The sequence below is a fragment of the Sciurus vulgaris genome (assembly GCF_902686455.1).
Source record: "Sciurus vulgaris genome assembly, chromosome: 5".
Lineage (NCBI taxonomy): Eukaryota > Metazoa > Chordata > Mammalia > Rodentia > Sciuridae > Sciurus > Sciurus vulgaris.
The window spans coordinates 48940577-48963804 of record NC_136465.1 but is presented as its reverse complement, the minus strand read 5'-3'; the positions used below and the strand labels follow the sequence as shown (position 1 = coordinate 48963804).

The following is a 23228-nucleotide window of genomic DNA, read 5'->3' as shown; positions in this document are numbered from 1 at the left end:
ATAGGGTAAGCAGCTTCCTCTCCCACATATTCCCCCTATGATGTGCTACCTCACCAAAACCCCATAGCAATGGACCAACTAAACATAGAGTGAAACCTCCAAAACTGTGAGCCAAAATAAATCTTTTCTCCTTATAAGTTGATAGCCTCTGGTGTTTTGTCACAGTGGCAAAAAGCTGACTAACACACTTGTATTATCTTATTTTGTCCTTATGACTCTATTATCATCCTCATTTTACAAATGGGAAAATAATTTAAGTAATGTACTAATGGTTGAAGAGATAGACTTGGTGTCTGGGATGAGAACTGAGCCTGCACTTGTTCTAAACTATAATTCTTTTCCCTCTGCTAAGTTGGATCCTTATTTTGTCATAGATAGTTAGGTTAGAATAAAGACCGTAATGGAGAGGAAAAGACAGGAGGTTAGCAGGTGCTTTCATGATTGAAAAGTACGAACCTAGGATGGGGAGGGAAACTGGGTATGTTGGTCTAGAATCCTAGAACATTCAATTTGTAAGGAACCTACAATATCTGTGGTCCAACAACTAACTTCACATACAATGCAGTCGAGTCTCAGAGAAAGAAATGGACCTTTCTACTGTGGAAGAATAATTTTTTAGATACTTTATTGGGATGCTTATCCTTATATTATGATTACAAATAGCCCTAAACTCAGTAATCTCAGTAGTTTACAATAACAAAGATCTTTTTCTCACTCTTGCTATACATCTGCTGTGGGTTTGCTGCACACTATAGCTCTATACAACTGCAAGTTGGCCATGGGTCTGTTCCACCTGTCTTCATTCTGGAATCCAGGGTGAAGTAGCAGAGTCAATCAGGAACATACTCTGCTTATGGCAGAAGAAAACAAAATAAGAGGATCTTGTGGACAGAGTAGTTTTTAAAGTTTCTGCTCAACGGGAACATCATGTCATTTCTCTTCATATCCCTTTAGCAAAAGCAGGTCACAGGAGTCAACCCAACATCAGTGGGGCCAGGGAATCAGTATTTTTGCTACAAGAGAGCATAAAAAGTCATATAGCAATGGGTGGGGCTGTCTAGTCCTCTCGGAGAAGGACGGAATGTATCATTGGAAACATCTGCCAGTGAGGTTAATTTGTGTTCCATTCACACTGAGTTTTGCTATCCCTGGTGCATTACCTTGCCTCAGAGGGGTTTGTGTTGCCAAAGTAAAAGCATAGTGTGGTGGTTTCAAATTTGAAAAGTCTAAGCTAATTGAGATGTCTCTAGAGTGGGTGAGAAAAGATGCAAATCCCTTGGAGAGAGAAGGGGAAAAAACTATAAGAGCAAAGAAGATAAAATTTATTCAACAAATTTGAAAAAAGAACTATACTTTTATTTTATTTTTTTCTGGTGGGAGAGTTCCCAAGAGTTGCAAGAATCTGCTAAAACTTACTATAGCACAAAGGTGGCAAGACATCATAGGAGCAGGCTTCCAGTCATCTTGATGATGAGCCTGGCGTGGTGCAGGCTCGATTGATTCCCTAGGTATTCAAAGAACAAGAGGTATTTCCCTAAAGGCACTGGATGGTTTAAGAGCCCAGGGCCATTTACAACCCCCTGAGATGTGAAGCATAGGCAGAATCATCCTAAAATTAAAGTTCCTTCTGACTGCATGATATGGGGGATATATTTGAGAATACATTAGAGAAATTAAATAAATGAGTGTTTCAGGAAAACCTGGTATATAATAACTGACTGCCAAAGGCAGAAGGTGTTTAGAGACTGAAGAAAGAGGGGGACAAATTCAGGATTCCATAGAATGTGATTTATTAGGGACTTATGGAGAAAGACAAGTGGGCAGCAGCAAGAGAGAGGATCTCTGAACCCGCAAGGCAGGAATAACAGGTTTATATACTAAGCTAGACAAAAGCAATGTCAAGTCAGTGACTGCACTGAGTTTTCCCCCAAATTATCAACATGCCTAGCATTAGTCAAGAAATAGGCCAGGTATCACTGTTAGCAAGAAATGTTCAGCCAAGTGTCAAATTTTGTTTATCCTATAGGTTTTGGGATGAACTCTGGGGATTCCTGCTGGGTAAAATGATGGTTATGACCAAGGCGACTGTAGTCATGTCAATCTGGATCCCTACAGTGAGACACTTCTTCCACCTCATATTGTGAAGTTCATTAACCAAGACCTCACAGTTAGTAAGGAACAAGACAATTCTTTATACTCTCATCTCAACAAGTGTTCTTCATTCTCTGTACTAGATCTTTTGCATTACTTTGCTAAGGCTTTCATAACAAAGTACCACAAAACTAGGTAACTTAAGCAACGTAATTGTATTGTCTCATTGTTCTGAAGGTTAGAGGTCCAAGGGGAAGGCCTTCTACTAGACCTTTCTCCCATCTTTTGGTAGTTTCTTGAGGTATCATGATTCCCATCTTTACATGATGTTCTCCCTCTATGTGGGGCAATGTCCAAATTTCCCCTTTTTATCTCAAGACTCGTCATATTGAATTAGGGACCCATTTTAGTTCAGCATGACTCCATCTTAATTATTGATATCTGCAACAATCATATTTAGAATATAAAGTCACATTCACAGGCATGAGAACTTCAAGATGAATTTGGGGTGGAGGAGAGGGATACAGTTCAACCCAGAATACCTTCTGAGAGCCTCCAGGATATAAGGCCACTGAGATAGACCTGGATCCTTTACCTCCTAAGTGAACCATCTAGGCAGTCACTGAGCCCATCAGGGTGAATGTGAGACAGATTCCATTTTTTGCCTTTCCAGTCCCTACTTCTCAGCCCTGTTGGGGCTCGTTTCTAATTAGAGGAGCATTAGCAATGCTGGATGAATCTTTGTTGATACATGGCAGTCAAGAATGGTGTTCACACCAACCTCCTTTCTCCACCATAACACCAACAACCATTCCTCTGTGATGTGGCTTCAGCCAGGGAGCACATCCCACCTCAACCCTCAGAACAAAGAAGTTAATGTAGTAGTTGTTTCCTCCAGTTAACTAGGCATCCAAGGTAATATTTCCAAAAGCAGAAGACAGCTAGCAAACTTGAGTGCCCCGATGGTCCCAGATGCCTGTCTGCTGCCCTGGAAGCCTATTTCTTCTTTGTGGCTTTTGGGAAATCTCTCTTGGTGTGAGATATTACTTCTCTCATTTAAACATAACCTGTGCCAAGCACATATACACACAAGGCCTCTATCCTCAGTGAATTTCCACCTCAAACTCCTTGGTTGCCTTACTCATTTTTGTAGAGATAAACAGCTTCCTTGTGTGGGTTGGGCAGCTCACCGAACTGAAGAATAACTTCTTGAGAACCTGAAATTGATAAGAGGATAAGTTTGAACATGCCTGAGATGGATAATTCCAGTCTATTTTAAAAACACTTTTTTAAAGTCTTTCTTGTGGGCAAAGGCTGGGTGGAATTAATGCAATGAGAGCTCCTTGGACCAGTTGATCTAATAGAATCTGAAATTAGACAACTGGTTTTATTTATTTATTTATTTTTGGTGCTTCAGATTCAACCCAGGGGCTTTCCCCATGCTTGCACTCTACCACTGAGTTACACCCTCAGCCCTTTAGATGTATCAGTGAAGTGGCACAGTGTGGCTGGGAGCTCAGGTCACCAAGCCTGATGGCTGGTCTGGTCTGAATTCCCATTCTGCTATTTGCTATCTGAATTAAGACACATGCTTAATTAAAATGTGTCTTTTTACTCATAAAAATTATCATTTCATAATATTATTTTATAATATTAACTATCTTAGCATTAATTAATAGAAGTATTACTGATTTTAGCAGCGTATGACGTCAATTTGGTCTAGAAGTTAGATTGTGTCCATTTTCTTTTCCTTCCTTTTTTTTTTTTGTTTGTTTTTGATTGAAGTCAGAGTTTTTAATGTCATTTTTTATGTTTGGTTTGGATTTCAGAGGAGGGGAAAGAGGAAAAAGGTCTTTACTCCTTCATCCAATAAGTGATGGTTTTCTATGATCCCCAAATTATCCCAAAGTTCTAGTAGAAAAGTTTACTCACTCAGTGACACTGTGTCTCATTATGTTATTCCTCTCCTCCACAAAAGATTCACAAAAGTTACCCTGAGCAGGACAAGCAGAATCTGAGCACGATACTTGGCTACATGGAGCAGTTTGGTGTGGGCCACACTCAACCTGGACCTGACCCCTAGGGAAAATAGCTTCAGGTGTGGGACACAGCTTAGTGTGGAAGAGAGACCATGATCAACCATGGTGGAGTCAGGACTCCTGAGAACTAATGAAAGCTATGCAGAGTCCCACTTCTAAAGATAGCATAAATAGAATTATTCGGAGAAAAACAAAAGCAGTGAAAATGCAAGTCATAAGATCAGGCACAGTAGGAGGTAGGATGGCCAGCAAAAAATGGATTTGATATACATACAGGCCTTTCTATCTCTGCTCTCTATGGTAAAGGCCACGAATGGAGGTCACATGTTCAGACAGAAAAGGTATTGCAGAAACCAAATGACCACTTGTAAGGCCTGTCACCTCTCTCAGTTTTTCTCACTAAATTCAATAACATCATAAATACAGAATCCTACATGATAAGTTGGTCTATGTCTTACTTAAAGACCCATAAGGAAGCAGAACATTCCAAATAGCCATTTCCTGCAATTCATTTTAGGAAAGAAATTCCCAAAATTTCCTCTGTAGCTAATCGTACTACTTATTTTCTACTCTTGTTTGTGTCTGACGTAAAGCTCTCGGCTTTGATTAAAACTGGGTCAAGTATACACAAGGAGTTATGTGTACACTTCTCAGTACTCTCAAAGAAATTATTTATTTGCTTCAAGTTTGAAATGGTTGCTTATACAACAGTGTCGAGCCCACATATCATATTCTAGGTTTTAATAATTCAAAAATAAATAAAATTCAGCCCTGCTTTTGGGAAACTTAGTTTCTAGCTGCCTTTTCTCAAAATAAATCTATCCCAATTCTTAAAAGCTTATTCAGCAATGGAAGTTTAGAAAGGACAGTAATTTGCAATGAGATGATGGAAATTTAAAATTAAAGGAAAAGTAAGAAAGTACCTAAGAGTGAATCCCATCTTTCTTGTTTCTGGTATTTTCTGGCACAATGGACTAGGACTGCCACAGCAGGATGCTTACTATTAGGTTTGCATATGAGGTGTCCCCACAAAGCTACTGATAATGCAGGAATATTCAGAGATAAAGTAACCTAATCAGTCCATCCTAGTTTGAACGGACTAACTTGGAAGTAACCATAGGCAGGTGGGTGTGCCTGGAGGAGATGAGTCACAGAAAGGATTCATCTTCCCTGAGGCCCCTTCCCCCAAACCCTGCTTGCTGGTTGCCATAAACAGAGCAGCTTCCTTCATGCCCTTCTGCCATGATGTTTGGCCTCATCCTGGGCCCAGAGCAATGAAGTCAGTCCACTATGGACTAAACCTCTGAAACCATGAGACAAAAAAAATTTTCCTCCTCTAAGTTGTTCTCATTGGGCATTTTGGTTACAGCAACAAAAGCTGATTAATACCCTTACTGATCTACTGGAAGGCACCTCATTCATTTCAACCAGTCTGACCACATGAAGAAAGCCAGCATGATTTACACTCTGAGCAATACCAGGTGCTGTATGTACAGTAAACTGTTACCCACATGACCTTTACCCTCAACTACTGACGACGAGATGAACAAAGATACATATACATACACAACCACACAAATGACCACCCTGCCCCAACACACAGAGATATGGAAAGCTTTATAAATATGAAATCAAAGGCAAATAATTATAAAGGAGGTTACATGCTGACTTTCTAAGCATCAAAAACAAATCAGAAACCAAAGTACAAGGGAGATGATCATCTACAGCATAATAAGAACTCTTATATAGTTAGTTAGGAAGAGATCTAATAGTTCCAGAATAAGAAACACTAGCATAAGAGCTAAATGGGCCCAAAAAAAGAATAGAAAGGCACAGAAAAAGCCCAAATAGTACATATGAACAGAACAAAATATTCACTCTCCTTAGTTAGCTAATATATTGAAGTGAAAAATCAAACTCATAACTATAATTTATAGCTCAATTCTAAGAAAGGAGATGCCAAGTTTCCCTTATTAAATTGACTAATATTTTATACAAGTCTCATTGTTGGCAAGGGTGTGAGATATAGACATGCTCAGGTATTGCTATGAAAGAGATGATTGGTGCACTGCTCCTGGAGGCCAGCCTTCTCAGGCAAGTCACAACCTCCCTAGATCCCAAAGTCCTTCTCTGCATAATGTAGGAAAAGATCTCTAATGGCCCTTTTTGTTCCATGGGTTGTGATTTATTACAACAGTTCTTAAACTCCAAATCAGCAGAACATGCTAGGGTGTTCTGTAACTAAAACCGAGAAATAACTTTCTCCCTACAGAAATAATCAGGCTAGTGGAGAAAAAATATGCTCAAAATTATTTCCTTTTCTCCAACATTTCTTTTCTAAAATCTCTAGTTCTTGCCTCAGTAAAATAAGGACAAAATAAATGAACAAGGTGCAAAGAAAGATGAACATTTAAAACAGAAACAATCCATTATTCTTAGTTTAATAGTTTGCTGGGTTTGCTTTGTTGATGATGTTGCTTGTGAATAGATGTTTAAGACTTTGCATAATGAAAATAATATGGCTGCACTTTCAGCTGATAAATGATCCCTATTTCACATGATAGAGTTAAACATAAATATTTCATAGCATTTCACAGACATTACCATGATTTCCATGTCTCCTCATCCTAACCATCCATGCATTCCTTCAACATGCATTCCATTTAGTGCTTTCTACATGGTAGGTACTGTTCTGGAGGCTGGAGATACAATCATGAACCAAACCAAGTCTCTGCTCTCAGTACAAGGTATGAAAGATGGTGGTGAAGAAAGCAGGAGAAACATTCTAAGTGTGAGGGGGTAAGAAGAACAGGGGTTGGGGTGGAAACAAGGTTGCTGAATATCTGGGATAGTCTGGGAAGACCTCACTAATAAATAGGGGGAGCCTCGAGCAGAGGCCAGAAAAAAGGAGAATATGAAGCACCCCCAGTGTGGGAAAAGCCATTCTGATTAGGGGGAAAAGCAAGTGCCAAAGTCCTGAGATTGGAGCAGGCTTAACATGTTGAAAGAACAGCAGGAAGTCTATTGGGTGGAACAGAGAGAGTGAGAGTGATAGAGAGGGAGGACGAGGTTTGACAGGTACAGGGAGTGGACAGATCATGTGAGGACTTATAGGATGAGCACACGTCTCATTTGCCTGGCATAGTCCTTTGACTGTTGTTCAAGGAAAATTTTTATAATACCCCTTTTCATTCCCCAAACCCTTCACGTTTGAAAGATATATGATCAATCTGCATTCTGTGGATGTTAGCTTTTATTCGGAGCAAAAAGATGAAACATTGAAGAAGTTAAAGCAAAGGAGCATCATGATATGACTTTCGTTTGAAAATAAAGGGGTGATGGTAGAAGTGGGGAGAACAATTGGAGACAACCACAACCATCTTGGCAAGAAATAATTAAGAAATAATGGTGACGTGGCTCAAGACTAAGGAGCGGAGGGGCAGTGGGGCTCTGAACAGTTCTGGAGGTAGAGTCTACAGGATGTACTAATAGATCGCACTGGGAAGTGAGAAAGAGAAGAGTTCAGGTTGACTGGGAAGGTATGTTTGGAACTCCTGAGGTACTATGTTTAGTTTCTACAGAATCTTCACACTTCACAGTCCTCACTTGCTTGAAGTTTTGGCGTCCACACCTTCACCTCTGATGTGAACAGAATGTTCCTCATCAAAACATTAATTCAGTAAATAGAGATTTTTGGTAATGAAGCTCAAAGACCCACTAACTGAGGAAAAATATGTTATTAGCATCTTTCCGGAGTCTCCATGGTAACCAGCACAGGCTCTGTAGAGCAGCTGAGTGTCTTTCAAAGCTGTCACTGGGCCAGAGGTGATGTGGCTCAAAGGACCGATGCTTCATCTGCTTCCCTGACTCCATGAGGGAACCACCGAGCTTTTGGGTGAAAATACTGCTTGCTGAACCTTGTTGACCCTCTTTTTGCTGCACAGGTAGTTCTACACAGTCGTTCTCCAGCATAAGAAAATACACAAAGGAGTTGATTTTTGCTGCATACCACTACTCAGCCATGATGAGTCTGTTCTGCCATTTAGTGTTGAGGAAGGATCATTAGGAATGGAAAACATTGTCCAGCAGCCAGGTGACACAAGACCTGTCTAAATCCCCAAACTATGAAAATTGTTGAATAGTAATGAATATTCAGAAACTTGTTAATATGGGTGTTTGATACGGTGTTCATGATATTTTCTGATCATTTCCTAAAAACCTTATAGTATTATTATTGCATTTACATTTAATTCATGAGAAATGCATTAAGTGTGGTCTACCAGAGCAACCTAACCACTGACCTCTGCTAGTTGTGTCTCCAGATATTCAGGTCTTTCCTCTTTTTATTTCCTTCAGAGAAACTTTATAGAGTTCTTCAAAAGATTTTCACATTTCTTTTTAAATTCACTCTGGGCATTTTGTAGCTTTGTTACTATTATAAATGGATCCTTTTTTTTTTTTTTCCATTACATTTTTAAGCAAATAATTGCCGTATGAAGAAAAGCAACTGGATTTTGTATGCATATTTTTCTCTGCACTTTACTAACCACCCTTATTGGTTTTAATATTTTTCAGGTGATTTTCTTGGATTTTCCCATATAATAATATGCAGTTTGAAAAAAAAATCATGTTTATATCTTTCTTTCTTCAACCTACATAGATCTGATTCTGTTTTCTCCATTAATTCATTGCATTAAGTTTGCTTGGTTCCTGTCTTTTTTTTTTTCTTTTTTCTTTTTTTTTTTTTTTTTTTGCGGTGCTGGGAACCGAACCCAGGGCCTCGTGCTTGCAAGGCAAGCACTCTAATGACTGAGCTATCTTCCCAGCCCTTGGTTCCTGTCTTTCATATAAATTACTTTAATAATTCGCCAGTGAATATCATGGTTGCTATTTGCTTCTTCTAGACACTCTTTGCCATATTAAGGAAGATTCCTTTGATTCATAGAATACCACAATTTTTTTATTAGTATTAGTTGGGTGTTTAGGCAACCAATGAATAATAGTCTGTCTGTTGCCCACCTGGAGTTTAAAACCAATTCTGAACACAAGAATCAGACAGATGGAGATCAAAACACCAGGTTAATTGGCCAGAGTAATTGGAGAATGTGGCATAGATGTACAGAATCAGGTGACTTGCTCATTTTTTATCCTGGAAATAAACTCACTTAGATGAAGGTGGATAATGGCAAACCTTTAGAGAGACACAGCTGTCCTGGAAAATGTAGGGGGCAGGGCACTAGAGAAGAATAGAGTTACTTTAGATTAGGTAGAGGGCAGTGAAGGGAGGGGAAGGGGTATGGGGGTAGGACAGTAGAGTGAACCAGACATTATTACCTCATGTACATATATGATTGCATGACCGATGTGAACCTACAACATGTACAATCAGAAGAATGAGAAATTATACTCCATTTATGTATGAGTTATCAAAATGCATAAATGAATTCTATTTTCATGTATAACTAATAAGAACAAATTAAAAAAATTTTTTTTAAACTTACTCATGGTTGTTGGAAGGACTCAGTTCCTTTTGGGCTGCTGGACTGAAGACCTCAGCTCTTTGCTATGTGGACCTCCCCAACATGGCAGATTACTTCATCAAAGTCAGCAAGGGAGACAATCTGCTCTATGATAGAAGTCAGGTCCATTCATGATTTAATCATGAAAATGGTATCCCTGCAATATTGCTGAGTTCTTTGGGCTAGAAACAAATCAAGACCAGAGGACTATACAAGGCTATTGATACAGGAGTCAGAAATCACTGGGGACCATCTTAGAGACTACCTGCACAAGCATCTATGAACATGATATAAATCATAAATTTCTTAATCTGAACTGTTCTTAATTTGCTAAAAGTTGCTTGTTATTAGCACTTTATTCTTTTAGTTAACTGCTTGTTCAAATTGCTAACATTTTATTTAGGACCTTTATTTCAATATTTATAATATATATGGGTTTGCATTTTTCACCATTTTCATTAGGTTTATAATCTGGATATGATAACTTAAAGCATTTAATTGAGAAATGCTTATCTTTTTTTTTTTTTTTGTGGTACTGGGGATTGAACCCAGGGCCTTGTGCTTGCGAGGCAAACACTCTACCAACTGAACTATATCCCTAGGCCTTATCTTATATTCTGATATAGCTTAACAACACAGCAATTACCAGATTTATAGGGTTCAAGAGTGTTTTCCAATAATACCATCTGAAAGTAAATTGTTAGCAAAATTGTCAACCCCAATGATTGCTGGCATATCTAAGTTTTTATATTAACAGGGCAATTTTGATATTTGACATTTTCCTTAAAATAATTCATTTTATCTACTTCGCCATCAATTTGGCATAAGTATCACTCTCCCATGAAATTAAGCTAATATCTGTGGTCATAGTTCCTTTTCTCACTCCTAATATTCAGAAGAGTTTTCTTGGTCAGGTATCTTTGTCCCTCTTTTGTTATTTCTAAAATCTGCTATAAGACCTTATCAAAAATTTTTTTTCATTTTCTAATTATTCATTAATTTCTTTTTCCAACTATACTTTGGTCTTTCATTATTTGGCTTAATTTTTTTTTAATTTTCTATCTTTCTTGTTTGATCACAAAATAATGTAAGGATACAAATTTTCTCAGAATAGGGTTTGGCTGTATCCTACACATTCTGTTGTATGCTACTTCCTTTTTATTCTCCCTAAGTAGTCTAAATTTTAGCTTTGGTTTTATATTTATTCAAGAGACTGGACCAAAAAAAATAGTTATATTGTAACCTTTAAGAAGTTGGACCATTTTGATCTTCTCCTAATAGTTAATTTATACTATACTACATTACAATCAAAAAACTATCCAGTAAGTACTGCTTTTTGCATTTTATTGATATTTTCTTTATTATTTGGTACATAGTCAGCTTTTACAACCAATCATTGGGGATTTGAAGAAACTGTGTAAAGAATACAATTTTGGCCAGGTGCTGTGGCACATGCCTGTAATCCAGCAGCTTGGAAGATGAGGCAGGATTGTAAGTTTGAAGCCAGCCTCAGCAACTTAGCAAGGCCTAAATAAAATAAATAAATAAAATATAAAAGAAGGGCTGGCGATGTTGCTCAGTGGTTAAGCACCCCAGTTTCAATCCCCAGTACCAAAAAAAAAAAAAAAAAAAAAAAACAATTTTTTAAATCTATAATTAAGTTTGCATATTTATATGTTTAATATATACTTGAAAATATTTGTTCAAATATATTGTTACATGTTATATAAAATAGTCAACATATGAATACTTTAATATTAAAAACATCATAGTCATTTTATTTTTAAATTACTCAGTAATAATAACTTATACCTTTTATTATTTTTAATATCATCTTATCCCATTTAAATCTTTTGGTTGTTAGTTTTACTTTGTGTGATAATCTTGCCATCCTGCTGTATTTTTTATTATACTTTCCTGATACATTTTCCATCCCTTTATATTAAACCTTACTATGACTTTGTATGTTTAAATCAATCTCTTTAATACTAAAAGAGCAACATTATCATAAACTTTCTTTTTTTGCAGTGTAAGCTTCTGGGGATAGAACCCAAAGCCTCCTGCATGCTAGGCAAGCACTCTGCTGCTGAGCCACGTCTCTAGCCCAAGTTCTTATAAGCTTTGTAACAGTTATATTGTCATACTTTTTCTACATTTGTCAGTGCATGAAGTTTTATGCCTACTATAGTCAACCCTCTGTATCTGTGGTTTCTGCATCTACAGATTCAACTAAGGATCAAATTATTTTTAAAGTAACAATGCAACGATACCAAATAATACAAATAAAAACAACACAATATAACTATATAGAATTTACAATATATCAGGTATTATGAGTAATCAAGAGATGACAAAGTATACAGAAAGATGGGTATAGGTTTATGCAAATATTATGTCACACAGATCTTTATATTCACAGGGGTTCTGCAACCAATACCCCATGGGTACTAAGTGATAACTGTATAGATTTTGTCTGATTGTACCTTTTATTATTTTTAATATCATCTTATCCCATTTAGATCCTTTGGTTGTTAGTTTTACCTTGTGTGATAATCTTGCCATCCTGCTGGGTTTTTTTTCCACTCTGATGCTATGGGGATTTGAACCCCGGTCTTTCCACCTGTAAAGCAAGCGCTCTATGAGATGGGCTATATCAGCAGCAGAGGCCTGCTGTATTTTTTATTACACTTTCCTGATATATTTTCCATCCCTTTATATTAAACCTTACTATGACTTTTGTATGTTTAAAAGCAATATCATAACAGATAGGCAGCTAAATTGTCTTCTGAAACAATGTTGAGTTTGTTTTGGCAACAATTTTAGCCCATTCATATTAATTGCTTTTACATACTTGTGCTTCCTTTTAGAAACATAGTACAAATATCTTAGGCATATATGCATCAGGCTTATAAATTCTATGAACATTTTTCTCTCTCATATTTGATGTAGAGCTGGTTTTGCAGAAAAATGATCAACTCTGCTCTGAATAAGCACAAGACCTTGGTGAATTTCTTGAGGTAAACAGACTACCTTGTTGACCACCTTACTTAGACCTATGATTGGCATCCTAGGCTCAAATGAGGTAGAGGCACAGAGTAGAAATCTGTGGACTGCTTTCTGCATAGCAAAACGTACATTGACAATATTTCAATGCATCTCAGTTCTCTGCAGTTATGTTTGATGTGGCAGCAATGTTGTTCAAGAGCCTGTTTAAAACCCAAATCAACAATTTTAGTGATATTAAAGTACAAAGAAATACAAACAAAGTTGCCTGTGTCCAAATCTGTGCTTTCTTTAACATGGGGATAACATCTTTGCTCAGGGTAATCACAACATGCCCAGGGTAATCTCAACCAATCGCTGGAAAAGCTTTGCATTTTCCATTGTCCTAACTTCTTCAAGAATTGCAAAGAAGTCCATACTGGGAGCACTGATGGTTAACTATCTAGTTTAGCAAAGTTAAGTTAAACTAGATAAACAATATAACTGTGCAGAAAGAAAATGAGTGGATTAGATAACAACAGTCTTCTTTGGGTCTCTTTTAGGTATTCAAACATCATAGTCATTTATTTTTAATCAAGGAAAGAAAGGATGATATGTTTGATTCCACTCCCAACCCTCCCTACATAACTTGAAAAGATCCAGAAATAATGTGGAATTCTAGGTAAGAATTCCGTCAGCCTTGAAATGTCTTGAAAAAAAAAAAAATAGGTAAACATTTGTATTACTGAAGAGAAATACTATGGTTGATAATATAAGAAGGAAAGGCAAGGATTTTTAAAATCACATTTTTAAATTTGGAATTTCACACTGTGTTCAGGAATTGAAGAAGGAAAGATGTTCAACTATTTTATATATATTCTAGGACTGAGCAGGTAAGTCAATATCTGATACCAAGGTTCTCACTGTCAGAAACCCTTACAAACAAGAAAGTGGGTCAGCATGAGCCTCTGGGTTTGGATGGAATTGAAGGGAGTATGCACGTCTACATTTTCTAATTTACTCGGGGGAAAAATAGAAACAGATGTGTATGTAAAATACATACATGTCTTAACTCTGCTTAGTGAAAGGATCTAGAAGTAATGGTATCTCAACAGCAATGAGAAAGACCAACTCCCAGATCTTGGATCTTAAATACTCTTCTTTAAGAAAAGGAACAGAGCTCCTTGAAGAAGTGACTCATTCCAGAACTGGAGCAGGGAAAGAACAAGATGAGCCTGGATCATCTTGATATGTCATAAAGGAAAAAAATGCTTGATAGAGTCAAGCCAAAGGACACACAAACGTCTTTGAAGAGACTTCCAAGGATGAATCTGGGATAATTTGAGCAAAAAATAATAATGATGATGATGATGATGACAGTAATGGGTTTTAATTCATTGACTAAAATAAGAATCCATGAGCTTACCCTGAAATCAATAAATCATTGAAAAATAAGGGAGAAAAGGAAGGCCTTCCTGACTCTACAATTCCAACTAATATACATATAAGGAATGAGGGAATTAGAAAACCACCATCTGGAAAACACCACAGTCATAAGTATTTCAGTTAAGAGTCATCAAAGGATGCTAAAAGTATGGGTAAACTGTATGATGCAGAACATGATGTCAAGACATTCCTTATAAGATTTACTATTTGCCAAGGGATTGGAGGAGTCTAATCAACAACCCCTTAACCAAGTATCAGGGTGAACCTCACCAGTAACAAGAGATTCCCAAGTCCTGATATCTGCATCATAATGCTCAACTGAACCTCTCAGGAAGAACAATTAGGCAAACCCAAATTCCTCAAAAGTGTCAACGTCCTGAAAAACAAAGAAGACATTGCAGATTAAGTGATGATGGCTCCCACACTCTCATCCCCTACATGGAAAATTTTTGCTTGCCTGGAATCTGTGGTTCTACAGACAAACTTTTAAGTGTTGTCTGAGAGGAGACTAAGCATGGAGCTACTATGGATAAAGCTGATCCTGGTTTCCAGTGGGGGGTGGGCTGCTGACCTTCCCCAGTGGCCTTCAAAATCAGCAAAGAGTTAGTGCAGAGAAGTCCACTGGCTCCAACCCCCAGCATCTTGCTCCTCTGTATTCTCCTGCAAGACTATTTCTACTCAGGCTTAACAATTTCAAAAGTTTATTCTTCATATCCCCATTCCTTGGAGGCAGAAGATCTGGTAATACCATTCCATCTAAATGAAAATAGCTTTAATTTAGACCCAAGATTTGATTTTTTTTCTTCATATGGGTTCTTTTGACTATGGGCTCAATTTGTATTGAATTTGATAGATTCATTCTAATATCCTTGCCTACATGAAAAAAACTCAGTGTATACTAATTTCTTTTTGAATCATTCAGAGACTGTGGGCATGATAAAATGCCGGTTGTTATACAGGTCACATTAGGAATATTCATGTTTTATAAATATGAAATAAGCAGCATGGGTGATATTGCACATTTCTTACATTTTTAATATACACCAGAGCTGCAGAGTGGGTCTGGAGGAAGAAATCCCTGCTGTATTCATTCTCTGCTGCAGATAGGGAAAATCATTAGATTTTTGCTGGGGCAGGACATCCTATCTTTCTTTAGACCTTTAGACACCGTGCATGTGCCTGGACTCCCAAGTACGTCAGGCAATGAGATCCTGCCTTAAAGACCCAGGTTCCCAGCTGGAGCTTTGTACTCCCTTCCAGGTAAAAGAGGCAGACTCAGAAGTAATGCTAATGGAATGCCATTTACACCAACTTCTTCATTTTCTTGTAGGTGGGAAATCAAAATGGAAATCGGTGAATTTAAATTTTTATTTTGAACCCCTCTCTCTTACCAGCACTGAACTTGCCCTGGAGAAGAGCTGTTTGGTCATCTGCATGTATAACAAATTCCCACCTCCTGCTGCAAAGACTGCTTACTGCTGGGTAGAAAATGTATTTAAAATTGGACCTTTTTTTAAAAAAAAAGAAAAAAAAAAAATCTAAGACTCCAAGATAGGGTACTTTTTCCCAGAAGGACTTGCAGAAATGGAGGATTTTTAATGAATACTGATAAGTCTGAATATGAAATGAAAGATTAACAGCCATGTTAGCCAGTGACAGATGTTGCAACCCAATATAACAGAGCTTCATACGCCATCGGCATCCCTCCCAACAGAATTAAAGTAGAACAGCTCATTAATACAGAAAACATGTCCTGTCTTTCTTCTATTTGAAGAGTCGCTCAATTTCCTTAACATTAGATTGGTTGTTTTAAACCTTAGTTAGAATTTATTGTTTGGGCATGGGTTTTTGGTGGGAGCCTTATTGTTCAGTTTAATTCATATAAATCTCATTCTTTTAAAATTATTTTGCAGCAAAAACAAAAGCTGAAAATAGCACTTACATACACAAACAATTTAAAAAACTTAAATTCGAAGATACAGAACAATCACAGAAACCCATGTAAAGAGCATTTTTACAGGTTTGCTTCATCTCAAGCAGGCAACATTCATATGAAAATGGCAGATTGGAAAGAAGAAGACCCAAAGATAAATGCCTTGCTCAGTGTCCCCCCAGACAGTGGAAAAACCCAAATCAGTCTAGAAAGCTGGGCCTAGACAAAGAAAAGGGCTGAGGGCAGTGGAATAAGATGTCCCATGCCACTGAGAGCTAATAAAGTTCTCATATAGGCCACAGCTTAGATGTTAATTTTCATTTCTCATCTTCCCTGTCAATATCATTTCAAAGAATTAATGTCACAAATATGCATGAAGCTATGTCAAATGCAAACTTCTTTTTAATTGCCTTGATTTATACATATATAAAATGTAAACTAAAAAATGAAGATACTATGATTTTCAAAAACACTCGTGACCTACCTTAAGAATCATAAAATGTAAGACATACTTGGATAGGTTAGTGAGGCTGATTTATTTGCAATGACAAAAGCAGCTCTCTTAGACACTGTCATGGTTTTCAGATAATTAGTGTTTGAACTTGAGTTAGGGAAGCATTGGTCAGGAAGTACACTGGGAAAGAAAGCAGAACATCAGAAAATGAGACTTAGGCAAATTATCATTTCAGTAATTCCTAGTTCAATTATTAACACCATACCATGCTTTTCATTTGTTTTGTGGCCTTTTATCACAATCTGTAATCATTCAATTCATTTATTGGCCAGTTGATTACCTTTCTCTCAAGCGCAAATTCTATGAGGCCAGAGACCCTGCCTGACTTGTTCACTGTTCTAAGACCAAAGTTTTGCCCAGGCCTGACACATGAGAGATAGGTGCTCAGACAGAATTTTGAATAAATAAGTACATGAATGAATGATATTCATAATCAATAAATCAACAATCAATCAATACATATCTTAATGGAAAATAAAACTGGATTTTAAAAATACAATGCTCTTTGATGCTGTCACTGCCACCAAATAAAGGATACCTGTTCTCCAGGTTCTGTACCTGAGACCTGACTCCATTCTGATCTACCATGCAGCCACATCACCTGTGACACAGTGGCATCCAGCACCAACACACACACACACTCAAATGGTGGTTCTGGCAATTTTCAGTTTTGTCCTGTATGTTTTTATATGTGTCATTTTTATGAAGCTTCCAATGTGAATTACAAAGGCTCATGAACTAACATTTTGGAAGGAGTCACTTAGTGAAAGAGAACATTTTCTATTCTTTTCTTATTCTCCATTAACAGAGGAAGTATTTCTTATAACTCTATGGGGAAAAATAATTCTCCTCAAATGCCATTCATAAGAAAAGAAAAAGTCGTTTGACAAAGTATTGATTGGTCTGGGATTGTGGCTCAGTAGTAAGGTACTCGCCTAGCATGAGTGAGGCACTGGGTTGGATCCTCAGTGCCACATAAAAATAAATAAAATAAAGGTATTGTGTCCACCTACAACTAAAAAAAAATATTTTTTAAAAAAAGTTTTAAAATACTTATTAAATACTTTTTAAAAGTTTTTAAATACTTTCAAAAAAGTATTGATTGTTAGTAGGAGGTCAAAGTTATGTGAAGGTAAATTTAGATGTTCGCAATTTTAACCTCATTTTATAAGGGACTTGAAGGACATTGGGGCATATTGTGCGATAAAGCACCTATAGTACTAGTCAATGGGAGGAAAGCTCTAAATTATTCTGCGCCTTGATTCTGTCACTCTGAGTCACTTACTAAATGGAAGCTCCACTTTCTACTTCCCTCAGGAAGGTTCCAGCCACCTTGAGCTCCATGAGGCAGTGTTCCAGACTCTGGTAGGAGAGGCCAAGGGAGGGCCTGTGTCAACATTGCAGAGGAGCACCTATTGTCTGTCACTGGACCTCCAGAGTGACACTCTCGAGCTGATGAATTTGGAAATAGGAAAACTTGTGCAATCTCAGAATGCTCAGACTGAAAGAGACCTTTATTTAAAAAAATAAGTACTTGGAACCCAGAGAGATAAAGTGATTTCTACAAGATAAAATCTCAGTTTAAAAAAAAAAAAAAAACAAACAAAAAACAAAAAAACAGTGGCAGTCAGGTTACGGATCTTAAAGTTGATAGAAACAGAGCTCATGTTTGATGCTACGATATAGGAATCTCAGATCCATTTGTCCAGTAGAATGGATTCTTCAGGAAGCCCCAGCCTAAAATTTGTTCTCTCTGCAAGAAAGGGTTGAGAGAAAAGACTGCAGGTTACCCGCTTTCCTACGGCAGCACAAAGAGGAGACTGTTGACTTTTCATTTCTACAACAAATACCTGAGAAAAATCAATGAATAGAGAGAGAAGATTTATTTTGGCTCATGGTTTCAGAGATTCCTGTCCATGATTGATTGATTAGTGGGCTTTTGGCAAGGCAGCACATCATGGTGTCAGCATGTGGTAGAGCAAAACCATCCAACTCATGTCCAGAAAGCAAAAGAGAGAGAGAGAAAAAGGGGGAAAGATACCAACGCCCCAGGTGCCTTGTCAAGGCATGACCCCACTGACCTGAAGACCTTCCACTAGGCTGTACCTCTTAAAGCTTTTACCACCTCCCAATAGCACCACAGGCTGGGGGGACAAGTCTTCAAAAAACATGGACCTTTGAGGGACGTTCCAGATCCAAATTACAACAGAGACAAAAAAAGAGGAACCGTGGAAGGCATATTACAACAAGGACTTCAGAGAAGTTTTTACAGTAGCCCAAATGTGAGTCAGAGTGAATTAGGGAAGGCATCCCCTGGAGTAACTGAAATATAGTTAATGGAATGGGACTTTAAATTTTGAACTCGATGTGATCATGCCTGGTTACAGAGAAGATTTGAGTTAGTAGTAAAACTCTGGTGCATTAATGAGAGCATTCCCACACCAACCTGCAGGGGACAGAGAGGTTCAGCAGGAATAGAAAGACATGACCACAGAGAGGAAGGTCCTGATATAAATGTGGAGTCATTGCTTTTGGCCACAGTGGGCTAAAAGTTTTTCAGTGTTACCTGCACCTGGAGCTATCACTCACACAACAGTGAATCCCAGTGAACTTTGGTAGGCACCAGTTATACACATGGTATTGGCTGAGGGTTTGGCAAACTGTATATACATCATTCCATACTATGTATGGATACTGACATTGTTGGCAAATCCCTTTAGAGTATCCCTCATATCTGAAGAATTGGTAGCCATAAGCATTAAATTCACCAAGTTTACCAATATCAAGTCTTAACTCACAGATTAGGGGACCCAGAGTAGATGTCCCAATGGAATAGCACACTATTGTTCTAGTCCCTATGTGCAGCCTGCTACTCATGTTTCTCCAAAGCTCTAAAAGAGTCAGGAAAACTTGACAGAACAGAAGTTTCAATCCGGAAAGAGCATGAAAGTGGAGTTAGGCAAAGCTAGGTCAGAATTCTGGGCTCTAATACTGAGTGACTCTAGGCAAGTAAGATAAGTTGATGTCTTAGTCAGCACGAGCTGCCATTACAAAATACCATAGATGGGTGGCTTAAACAACAGGGATTCATTTCTCACAGTTATGGAGGCCAGAAGTCCAAGATGATGGTGACAGCAGGGTCATTGTCTGGTGAGGGCTCTCTCCTGGGATTATAGACAGTACCTTCTCAATGTATGTTCTTCTGACCTTTTCTCGGTGCATGCAGGTGGAGAGAGAGCGAGGAAGCTGGCTCCCCGATGTCTCTTATTATAAGGACGTTAATCCCATCACAGGGCCCCCACTCTTGTGACCCCTCTAAGCCTAATCACCTCCCAAAGGTCTCACTTCCTAATACCATTGTGTTGGGGTTAAGGCTTCAACACGTGCATCTGGGGGAGACAATTCAGTCCATAACAGTTGGCCTGTGTCTTAGGAAGGAACTTCTCCTTTCATATCTGTGTAAGGACTAAATATTAAATTGATAAAGTGAAAGCAGTTTTAAAACACACTGCTTGGTAGGTGCTCATATTCATTTTTCATCCTTTATCTCGGCATGCCCCAAAACTTTGTTTTAAATTGTGATAAAATATATGCAACATAAAACTTGCCATGTTAAGCACTTTTAAATGTACAGTTCAGTAATGTTAAATATAGTCAATGTAATGTGTACTCAATCTCCAGAGCTCTTCTCCTCTGAAACCAAAACTATACCAGTGAAACAACTCCCCATTTCTTCCCTTCTCTAAAACGTTTTAATCGAAAAGAATAAATAATCAAGAACTTTCAATTACTACTCAGAATAACTGCTAAGAATCATGTTTGTCTATACACTAAATTCCAGATTTAAATGACATCATTATTGTTTCTCAGAAGTTCATAAAGAAGCAAGTGATGAATTGTGTCGACACAGGATGACTGATCTGATAAACTTCTGTTTTTTTTTAAAGTGAAACAGTTCATTAAATTTTTCTTTCTCATTGAAATATTTGTGACTATCTATACTAGATATTTCTAGAATATGCACATGACAGAATACTTTTTCTGATCAATTATTATTAAAATTTCCTATTGCTTAGGGAAGGCCAGGTAGCAGGGGAAGGAGGAATGGGAGACTGGCATTCCATATGTGTGATCCCACCCTATCTCTAGCCACTTATGTTCTTTCCTTTTTTTCCTCTCTCTTTCCACATTTTTAAAGTGATATATTATAATTGTACATAATGATGATATTTGTTGTTACAAATTCATACATGCACACAATATAACAACATAATTCGACCAATATTGTTCCCCAGCACTCCCTGCCTCCCTCCCCATCTCCCTTCCCTTGGTTCCTCTCCTCTAGTGATCTCCCTTTGATTTTCATGAGATGCCCAGCCCTCACACACACTTTTCCTTTTTCCTCTCTAGCTTCCACATATGAGAGAAAACACAGGACCCTTGACCTTCTCAGCTTGGCTTATTTCACTTAACATGATAGTCTCCGGTTCCATTCATTTTTCCTGTAAATGGTGTAATTTCATTTTTCTTTTTGGCTCATATGGTAACCCTTATCTCTCACCCTGCACTGTAGCTTCTCTTGTGCCATATAGGCTCATACACGGAGTAAATGGTACAGAGTCAAGACCCAGACTCTGGGAGTTGGGTGGAAGCAAGCTTGTGGCGAGCAGCTTGCAAACTCATTTATTGCAGGAACAGCTATACATTTTATAGGTTTCTTGCCCAATCACAATGTGCCACGGGGCATCAGACCACCAGGTTCCTATACGGGTTCCTTTGGTAACATTGAGTCAATTTGGGGGAGTTCTGTACTTTGCTAGGTGGTAGAAGCGGAATGCTCCTCCCTACAGGTTTACACACTTGAGAGGTTCACTGCTGCCAGCCAAGAACTGGAATTTCTCCCAACATTGCACAAAAATTAACTCAAAATGGAGCAAAGACCTAGGAATAAGATAAGAAAGTATGCAAATCCTAGAAGAAAACATAGGATCAGCACTGCAACATAGAGGCACAGGAAATGACTTTTTCAACAGGACCCCTAAAGCTCAGGAAGTAATTCCAAGAGTTAATAAATAAGATAGCATCAAGTTAAAAAGCTTCTATGCAGCAAAGGAAACAATTAGGAAAGTTAAGAGAGAACCTACAGAATGGGAAAAATCTTTGCAGTTACTCTTTTTTTTTTTTTTTTTTTTTTAGTATGATAGTTAAAAGAATCTTGTTTTTTTTTATTTTAAACAAATGGGATACATGTTGTTTCTCTGTTTGTACATGGTGTAAAGGCATACCATTTGTGTAATCATAAATTTACATAGGGTAATGTTGTTGATTCAATCTGTTATTTTTTCCCTTCCCCCACCCCTCCCACCCCTCTTTACCCTCTATACAGTCCTTCCTTCCTCCATACTTGCCCCCCTCCCTAACCCTAACTCTAACCCTAACACTAACCCTTCCCTCCCCCCCATTATGTGTCATCCTCCACTTATTAGCGATATCATTTGTCCTTTGGCTTTTTGAGATTGGCTTATCTCACTTAGCATGATATTCTCCAATTTCATCCATTTGCCTGCAAATGCCATAATTTTATCATTCTTTATGGCTGAGTAATATTCCATTGTATATATATATACCACAGTTTCTCCATCCACTCATCAACTGAAGGGCATCTAGGTTGGTTCCACAGTCTGGCTATTGTGAATTGAGCAGCTATGAACATTGATGTGGCTGTATCTCTGTAGTCTGCTGATTTTAAGTCCTTTGGGTATAGGCCAAGGAGTGGGATAGCTGGGTCAAATGGAGAGTCCATTCCAAGTTTTCTAAGGAATCTCCACACTGCTTTCCAGGGTGGCTGCACTAATTTGCAGCCCCACCAGCAATGTATGAGTGTACCTTTCTCCCCACATCCTCGCCAACACCTGTTGTTGCTCGTATTCTTGATAATCGCCATTTAATTGGGGTGAGATGGAATCTTAGGGTGGTTTTGATTTGCATTTTTCTTATTACTAGAGATGTTGAACATTTTTCCATATGTTTGTTGATTGCTTGTAGATCTTCTTCTGTGAAGTGTCTATTCATTTCCTTAGCCCATTTGTCGACTGGATTATTTGAATTCTTGGAGTAGAGTTTTTTGAGTTCTTTATAGATTCTGGAGATTAGTGCTCTATCTGAAGTATGATTGACAAAGATATTCTCCCACTCTGTAGGCTCTTTCTTCGCATTGCTGATAGTTTCCTTTGCTGAGAGAAAGCTTTTTAGTTTGAATCTATCCCAGTGGTTGATTCTAGCTTTTATTTCTTGTGCTATGGGAGTCCTGTTAAGGAAGTCTGATCCTAGACCAACAAGGTGAAGATTTGGACCTACTTTTTCATCTATAATCTGCAGGGTCTCTGGTCTGATTCCGAGGTCCTTAATCCATTTTGAGTTTAGTTTCGTGCATGGTGAGAGATATGGGTTTAGTTTCATTCTGTTGCATATGGATTTCCAATTCTCCCAGCACCATTTGTTGAAGAGGCTATCTTTTCTCCATTGCATATTTTTGGCCCCTTTGTCTAGTATGAGAAAATTGTATTTATTTGGGTTTGTGTCTGTGTCCTCTATTCTATACCATTGATCTACCTTTCTATTTTGGTACCAATACCATGCCGTTTTTGTTACTATTGCTTTGTAGTAGAGTTGAAGATCTGGTATTGCAATGCCCCCTGTTTCAC

General features: G+C 37.9%; 1 long non-coding RNA gene across 1 annotated transcript; it reads right to left on the bottom strand.

Moving 5' to 3' along the window:
• Positions 1-1971: 1971 nt before the first annotated feature.
• On the bottom strand, positions 1972-11558 carry LOC306660703. Its single transcript, XR_013763720.1, has 3 exons — positions 11520-11558; positions 9632-9751; positions 1972-3308 (listed from the first exon to the last, which is right to left on the bottom strand). It is a non-coding gene; the product is annotated as an uncharacterized lncRNA (long non-coding RNA).
• Positions 11559-23228: the final 11670 nt, after the last annotated feature.